The 9,294-nt window shown below is 38.9% G+C and overlaps 1 pseudogene; it reads right to left on the bottom strand.

Moving 5' to 3' along the window:
• Positions 1–1,101: 1,101 nt before the first annotated feature.
• On the bottom strand, positions 1,102–3,647 carry LOC106000522 (annotated as a pseudogene).
• Positions 3,648–9,294: the final 5,647 nt, after the last annotated feature.

Genomic DNA, 9,294 nt, shown 5'->3' with positions numbered 1-9,294 from the left:
TATGTGATTTTTTTGTTTCTCTTGTATGTTCTCCCCCCATGGCATAACCCCTGTTTTCACTGTATTTGATTTTGGTACCCTGCATCTTGTATATACACTTTTATAGTTTGGGAAGGGGAAATGAAATAATAAAATGCTTAAATAACAATAGAGGTTGACCTATTGTAACAATGAGATGTACAAGACACTATGTTGAAAACAAACTTTACAACTTTGAGGGGGGGGAGGAGTTGGGGAGATGGGGAAGAAAGGGATGGTGGGGGAAAAACAAAGGAGGGGGTAACAATGCTTGATAGGAAATATATTCATTATCTTACTCATGTAACTGTAACCCTTCTGTACAGTATCTTTACCATAAAAAATATTTTAAAAAGTTTAAAAAAATAAATCCCCCAAAAACAAATCCTCAAAGATATAACAACCTCATTAATAAGTGGGCTAAAGACTTAAAGACAGACTTCTCTGAAAAAGAAGTAAGAATGGCCAATAAGCACAAGAAGAGATACTCAATATCTCTGGCTGTAAAAGAAATGCAAATCAAAACAACATTGAGATTCCACCTCAATCCAGTTAAATAGCCATTATCAAGAAATGTAATAATAACAGATGCCCTTTTCCCAACTTCAAGCAACTAATAACTCCAGTACACTAACTACTTAAGGAATAAAACTGAGCCAGACACTGGTGGCTCATGCCTGTAATCCTAACTACTTAGGAGGTTGAGATCTGAGAATCATGGTTAGAAGCCAGCCCAGACAGGAAAGTCCATGAGACTCTTACCTCCAATTAATTAACCAACAAAAAGCCAGAAGTGGAAGTATGGTTCAATTGGTAGAGTGCTAGCCTTGAATTAAAAAACTAAGAGACGGAGCCCAAGACCTGAGTTCAAGCCCCAGTACTGGTATATACTCGAACGCATGTGCGCTTGTATTCATTTGGTGTGAATAGAACTAACCAAGGGAAAATCCAGCCACTGGGATTGGATCCTACCTGCTGTTCACCTTTCTTGCATTTACTCTCTGGGTAATACAGAAAGATTTGGTATACTTTTTTTTTTTGGCCAGCACCGTTGTTTATTCACAAAATAGCATGACAGACACTTCAGTTCATCCTTCTAAAAGGCCTATTGATCTGATCCTCCCTGTTGTCAGCATCTCCTCAGAAGATGGAAGCTTAAGGATGGTCTTCTTCATGCCACCTCATGGAGAAGATAACTTGAAGGACCACAGGAAGTTATTTGCTTCCTTGAAGCATTTCCCAACAATAAAGATCTCACAAATCTGATCCTCCATACAGATACTGCCATATTTCCTCAGAGATCAAACAATCAAAAAGTTATCTGTTAAAGCAATTCACTTCTTAATTAATTTTTGCCATAACCATGCTTGTAGATGAGCTCATTTGCTGACTTCTTGTTTGGGTATCCCTATGCAATCTATGGTTCTACAATCCTCAGCATCTTAATTGAAGCCTTGTCTGGGAAAGGCAAAGAAGCTGTAACACCTTATAGATCTTTGGACTCACGACATTGATGCCCATGATTCTGATAACAAACATCAATTTAGGTTGTGCAGGTACATAGAAGTTGCCAGCTTTTCTGGCCATTTTCCTATATTCCTTGTGATAGTGCTTAGCTTTTTCATAGATGAGCTTCCTCCTTGCCTTTCAAAGCATCTTTGGGGCACATTTCTTTCTCAGGTACTTTACTTTCAGCTCAGCGAAATTCCTTCGCTTTTTCTTAAGGGCTTCTGACACAATAGGAACCTTCTTTCTCTTCTCTTCAACACCCTTGCCGGGCACCTATGGCTCACACCTGTAATCCTAGCTACTCAGGAGGCTGAGATCTGAGGATCACAGTTCAGAGCCAGCCCAGGCAGGAAAGTCTGTGAGACTCTTACTGCCAATAAACCACTAGAAAACCAGAAGTGGTGCTGAAGAGCTCACCTTGAGCAGAAGAGCCGATGGGACAGCACCCAGGCCCAGAGTTCAAGACCCACGACCCACAAAAAAAAAAGCAATACCCTCCATGGTTCCAGCCAGAAAAGAGGCTGATAAAATGCTTTTTAGAAGGCTGAATGCATCAAATTTCCACAGAAAATCAACACAAAGAGCCAAATAGGCTAGTTTAAGAAATTAAATCTTAACCCCTCTGTACAGTATCTTTACAATAAAAATATTAAAAAGATTAAATCTACCTTAGATGGCAAAAGTTGTATATCAGTAGTATGTCTCAACATGATCCTTCCTCTTATTCATAAACAGGGATGATACCGTCTTTTCCAGTTGAGCAAAACACTGGCATGCACTGCACATTGAGGACTGATTCTTTACTTACTATTCCACAGACAGATGTTTGCACAGTATATAAAATTCACAAGAGCAGTCCATTGCAAGCTACCAGGGCATAAAGTTGAACATAAATAAGTCTAAAGAAAAAAACACTTCATTATATAATTTGTGTGTGTGTGTGTGTGTGTGTGTGTGTGTGTGTGTGTGTGTGTGTGTGTGTGTGTGCGTGCGTGTTTGTATGCATGTTCTGTTGCTTGAACTCAAGGCTTGGGGTCTGTTCCTTAACTTTTTCAGTCAAAGCTGATACTCTATCACTTGAGCCACAGCCCCACTCTGGCTTTTTGATGGTTAATTGGATATAAGAGTCTCATGGACTTTCAGGCCTGGGCTGGCTTTGACCTGTGATCCTCAGATCTCAGCCTCCTGAGTAGCAAGAATTACAGGTGTGAGCCACCAGGTCCTGACTATATAGTTTTTATTTTGCTTCATACATGACCTAAAATTTTAAACTCATGCTCAAACCAACCAAATAAAAATGTATAAATTCCAGTAGACCTCATAAAATAGAAGGTAACAATACTGAATTAGGAAAAACTGATTCCAAACCCTTCTTTCCACTCTGACTCTTGTTATTTTATTTTAGGTATGTGTCAATTCTGAGGCTTGAACTTAGGGCCTTGGCACTGTCCCTCAGCTTTTTTCCTGAAGGCTCTACTCTACCACCTGAGCCACAGTTCCACATCTGGCCTCTTGGTGCTTAACTGGAGATAAGATTTCAGTCTTCTAAGTAGCTAGAACTTTCCTGCCTGGGCTGGCTTCGAACCATGATCCTCAGAACTCAGCCTCCTGGTGGCTAGGATTAAATATGTGAGCCATGGTAGCAACCTATGGTTGCCTTTTTTGTCCATTTTCCACCCTGAGTGTTCCCTGACTCCATTTTCTTGTTTTCATATCCCCATAGTAGCTCAGATTCAAAGCTGCTCAAGATGGTGCCTGTCTATAGCATTGCCAGATACGAAGAAAGACTGACAAAGTAGATTTCTGCTTCAAGGTGGGATTGCCATGTAGGAGAAAGTCACTGGAGTACCAGATCCTGGCACTGGAGTTAAGACTTGTGAGAACTGTGGGCTTATTGTGCAGTTGAGATTACCAGTCTTTTGTCACAACACTACTGAGCTTACCTTGTGATTGTGACTCCAACTCCTCTGTGATCCTGGGAAGCTGGAGTTAGAGCTGCAGGTTGTTTCTGCTTTTCCCTGGTAGGCTTCTCGATTCTCTTGATCTCCAGCTGTTCGATAACCTGTGCCGTGATGCCCAGTGCTTTTCCTCTCTGGTTTTGGAAGATACACTTTCCTCATTCAGGTCTCTCCACATGTTTCTGCTCTAATCTCAATTCATGCAGGCTCCTTGCTGTCCTAATATTGCTATATTAGTAAAGTAGGCCCATTGTGCCTTAATTCACTTTCATATTTCCAAGAGAAACATTGAAAGGGATTTCTTAGAGCTACCTTTATACCAAAGATTATATATGTATTCTAGAGTTTTAGCTGCTAAAATGGACATGTTCTCCTTATGAATGAGGATACTAGATATAACAAATAAAAATAGATGAGAACAAGTTATTTTGACTTCTTATTGTTTATGAGTATTTACATTGAGATAGATACTGCATGGGATACATTTATACTAAAAATTATTTGCTGTTTATCCTATATATGATATTTTCTGTGATTATTTGATTTTCATTGATAACTTTTTAACTCTGCTTATAAAATTCCATGAAATTGCACAAGTCTGTTCAATTTTCACTGGAGAAGAGCTTCTATACTGATTACACTTACTTTGTTCCTTTGTTTGTTGAACATTCTTTAGTGAGAAAACATGCTAAAATTAGCATTATTAGCCAGTGGACAGAACATATACTTGTAAAAAAGTTAACAACTCTGAGAATTTTCCTTCACATTTGATTTGCCAAAACATATAATACCATCCTACAGACGTTTTTCTAGTCTTCGTGATCTTGTATTTTTTTTCTCTTGGTGCTGGTACTGGGGCTTGAACTCAGGGCCTTGCACTCTCATTTGGCTTTTTTGCTCAAAGCTGCCATTCTACTACATGAGCCACAGCTCTACTTCAGCTTTTTGCTGGATAACTGTATATAAAAATATCCATGGACTTTTGTGACTGGGCTGGCTTTGAACCACAGTCTTCACATTTCAGCCTCCTAAATCGCTATAATTGTAAGTGTGAACCACCAGTGCCCAGCTGCATTACATTTCTTGACTGATAATTTTTTTAAACTGTCATCCACTGATGAAGCATCATTATCATTTATTTTTATTCCTTTTTTATAACTACACACGATAACGCCATTTAGTAACACTTATGTAAAAGTATTAAGTTATTCAAGGAATGAAATCCACTCAAAAGATAGTAATGACAATAATTTTCTCTGCCTGTTTATAAGTAACATTATTGGCTTCAATAATAGCCTTGACACTTAAATGGACAAATTTTTCATTAATTTTTTTTCTTTAATGCAATCAAGTCCATTTAGTCAATGAATTATTTCAATGATACTGTCTTCTTTCAATTCACAATTCTCTTGTCAAAGAAATATTGAAAAGTAAGAACCTGAAGTAAGTAGGGTTTGCTCAATGGGTTATTAAAATATTCAAGAATTTTGAGGCTTATTTCCAGAATGAAGATATTATTTCAACCCTTTAAATAAACTAAAGATTTTCTCAATTTTATTTATTAATAGGAGCCAACAGATTTTTGAATATATGAGAACTGAATAATAATAGATGCCATCAACAACCATTTTGAAATCTATTAATTGCTCACTTTGAGTAGGACAAAATTGTACTCTTGCCAAAGCAAGAGTACAATTGCATGACAAATGCTTCATTGTTAACAGAAAGAACATCACATGCTATTTGAGGGTCATTATGCAGAAGACAGGCAGGGAGTGCAACCTAGAAGTGTGCATGCTTTGCTGCAAGCTTGAATAAATATTGCTTGCACCTTATTTGCAAACACTACCAAAGTCTGTATTTGTATTATTTGCATTCTAAGTAAAATATTTTTCCTCATTAATTCCTAACTGAATAAGAGACTGTCTGAATAAGAGACTGTCTGCAAAAATTTGTTCCTAATTTCTCCAGTTTGATTCAGGAGAGATTTTAGTCACAGGATTTATCATAGAGAAATATTGCACAAGCAAATGGGAAGTTTTTGTCTGCATTGTGAGTAGATACTTTTGTAGCTACACTGTCAAGTGAAAGCATTTATAGATATTTGACAATCTATATAAAATTGAGTGGGGCTTTTAGATTTGGATTATTGAAATTGATTTTGTCTTGGAACTTGAAAACTTGCTTTAAATTTGGGCATCAGGAAATACTTTGGGAACCAGTAAATGCCAGCCTGGAGGCATGGCTCAAGTGTTAAACCACCAGCCATGAGCAAAAAAGCTGAGCAAGAGTACAAAGCCCTGAGTTCAAACCCCCAGTACCATCACACACACACACACACACACACAGGGAGACTTCAGAAGACAGTTTTGGTAGCAATGTGTTCAGACTGTCATTTGAGATATGAACCCTGATAATGATAAACAGGAAATTTCTCTTAATCTGGTATTTTATCACTTTCTTTAAGGAAATCATATCACATTTAGCAGTTATATATTGGTTTAAATCTGATTTTCCATCTTTTTTAAAATTATTGTAAAGGTGATGAACAGGGGGGTTACAGTTGCATAAGTAAGGTAATGAGTACATTTCTTTTTGAACACTGTTAGCCCCTTTTTTATTTTCTCCTGCTTTCCCCTCCCCACTCCCCTTCCCCTCAAGTTGTAAGTTCTCTTCCAACATGGTGTCCTTGTTGCATTAGTTCATCCTTTGTCCTGTTGTCTCTTGATTCCCTTTCCCTTCCATGAATCAGATAAACTTATATACAAGACAAAGGGTACAGAAAACTTAAAAAATAGAAATACTGTGAACAGTACATAATAAAAACCTTTTGTTTTCCCTTCTTGGAGTTCATTTTTATATGCTTCATTATATATGGTCATATACACTTAGTGATTGGGTTATTGTGATCTTCTACTAAGACTATCATAGACATATTCTAGTTATTACAAATGAGGGAAAGCTTCAACCTATGCTTCTTGCTTCACTTGACATAATTTTTTCCACGTCTTTCCATTTCCTCACAAATAGGGCAATGTCATTCTTTCTGATGGAGGCATAGAATTCCTTTGTGTATATATACCATATTTTCATGATCCATTCATCTACTGAGGGGCATCTGGGTTGGTTCCATATCTTAGCTATGGTAAATAATGCTGCAATGAACATGTTTGTGGTGGTGGCATTAGTGCAGGCTAGTCTGTGGTCACTTGGGTAAATGCCCAGTAGTGGGATTGCTGGGTCATAGGGGAGCTCTATGTTTAGTCTTTTGAGGAACCTCCATATGGCTTTCCAGAGTGGTTGAACAAGTTTACACTCCCACCAACAATGTAGTAGGATCCCTTTTGGCCACATCCCCTCCAGCATCTGTTGTTATTAGATTTCTTTCTTTTTTTTTTTTTTTTTTTTTTGGTCAGTCGTAGGACTTAAACTCTGGCCTGGGCACTGTCCCTTGGCTCTTCAGTTCAAGGCTAGCGCTCTACCACTTGAGCCACAGCACCACTTCCAGTTTTCTGAGTGGTTTATTGGAGATAAGAGTCTCACAGACTTTCCTGCCTGGACTGGCTTTGAATCATGATCCTCAGATCTCAGCCTCCTGAGTAGCTGCAATTACAGGCATGAGCCACCGGCGCCAGGCTAGATTTCTTGATAATGACCATTCTAGCTGGAGTGAGGTGGAATCTCAATGTGGTTTTTATTTGCATTTCTTTTCTGGCCAGAGATGTTGGATATTTCTTCGTGTGTCTATTGGCCATCCTTATTTCCTCTTCAGAGAAGTCTTTCTTTAAGTCTTCAGCCCACTTGTTAATGGGGTGGTTGTTTCTTTGAAGACTTGTTTTGGGGGGATGTTTTGAGGTCTAAGTATATTTTAGATATAAGGCCCTTAGCTGCTGGCTAGTGAAGATCTTCTAATCTGTGGGCTTTTTATTTATCTTGCTAGCTATGTCCTTTACTATGCAGAAACTCTTCAGTTTAATGCAATCTCATTTATCCAACTGTTTTTTTTATTTGTTGTGTCTCTGGGTCTTTATTAAGAAAGTTTCAACCTGTGCCAAGGAGCTCTAGTGTTTGCCCTTTTCCTTCCGGTATTTTCATGGTATCTGATCTTACATTGAAGTCTTTGAACCATTTGGAGTTGATTCTGGTGCATGGTGATATATACAGATCCTACTTCCATTTTCTGCACGTGTATAGCCAATTCTGTCAGCACCATCTGTTGAAGAGGTTGTATTTCTTCCATCCTGTTTTTTTGCTCCCTTATCAAAGATTAGGTGGCCATAGGACCTTGGGTTCATTTCTGGGTCTTCAGTTCTATTCCATTGGTCCTCAGTCTTGTTCTTGTGCCAGTACCAAGCTGTTTTTATTACTATGGCTTTGTAATAGAGTTTGAAGTTTGGTATTGATATTCCTCCAGCCCTGTTCTTCCTGCTAAGGATTGTTTTTGCTATTGGGGGTCTTCTATTATTCCATACGAACTTTTGGATTGTTTCTTCTTCGCCATCTATCTTCATTCTCCTTTTTTCCCCTCACTCTCCCCTCAACTCTTCCCTGCCTCCCTTCTGTCATCATTCTAATGTGAGACGTTTATCAAGGAACAATCTTTTGCATTCTTAAATATCAAGAATAGTAGTTTTGCCGGGCTCCTGTGACTCATGCCTGTAATCCTAGCTATTTAGGAGGCTGGGATCTGAGGATCATGGTTCAAAGCCATCCTGGGACAGAAAGGCTGAGACACTATGATCTCCAATAAACTACTCAGAAAAAAGCAGAAGTAGCACTGTGGTTCGAGTGGTAGAGTGCTAGCGTTGAGTACAAAGAGGCCCAGGGATAGCACCCAGGCCCTGAGTTCAAGCCTCAGGATTGGCCAACAACAACAACAAAAAATGAATAGTAGGTTTATTACTTACCCCTTTCATCTTCTTTCAGACAAAACTGAAGAGAGGCCAGAGGGATAATCTGAAGATTTTGTGCACTTTCTTTATTTGGGGTGATAGGATTTTTTGCACTGTATAAATTTTACTCTTTATGCAATTTAAGGGCCAATTGGCTAAAATGTAATTACAATTAACTTAATATTTGTAATTTATTTACTGAAAAACAGCTGAAGATATGAAAGATTTAGGAGGTGCTGGCAGGTTGATACAGGATACAAATCATTATATGGAGTCATTTAATGTTCTGTCTCTCTAGCTCTGACAAGCTCTCTATTGCTGTGGAGGCCCCAAGATGACTTTTTCTCCAGTACTCTTGAGTCTCATAGCCTCCAGAGGAGCTTCTATTTCATTTCTCAGGCCTGTCCTCAGGTCTTTTTTCTACCATCACATGATGGTAAGACCTCTCTCAGGATCTGTTAGGACCTTGGGGGTGTAGAAGCAGAGCACTATAGCAATGAGGAGCTTGGAAAGGCACTGCCAGAGAATTAGGGGAAAGACAAGTGGTATTCTGACAGCCAGGAGATAGGGTTTCAAGGGAGGAGCTTCAAAGTGGTCCTGTGCCCCTAGCCTTGTCTCATGGGTTGTGGTTCCTCCAGATTATGGGAAAACTGCTGGGTTTTAGGGGATGAAATGGGGTTGTAGCTTTCACAGTGTCTGAAAGAGTAAGAGATTGCTAGCTGGGCATTGGTATTTCATACTTGTTATTCTAGCTACTCAGGAGGCTGAGATCTGAGAGTCCCAGTTCAAAGCCAGCCAGGGTAGGAAAGTCCATGAGACTTTTATCTCTAATTATCAAGCAAAATAAACCACTGGAAGTGCAGCTGTGGCTCAAGTGGTACAGCACTAACACTGAACAAAAAAACTAAAGGCAGTGT

This window comes from Dipodomys ordii, unplaced genomic scaffold (genome assembly GCF_000151885.1).
Source record: "Dipodomys ordii isolate 6190 unplaced genomic scaffold, Dord_2.0 Scaffold221, whole genome shotgun sequence".
NCBI lineage: Eukaryota > Metazoa > Chordata > Mammalia > Rodentia > Heteromyidae > Dipodomys > Dipodomys ordii.
Note: the sequence above shows the minus strand (reverse complement) of the source record. Positions and strands in the feature narration are given on the sequence as shown.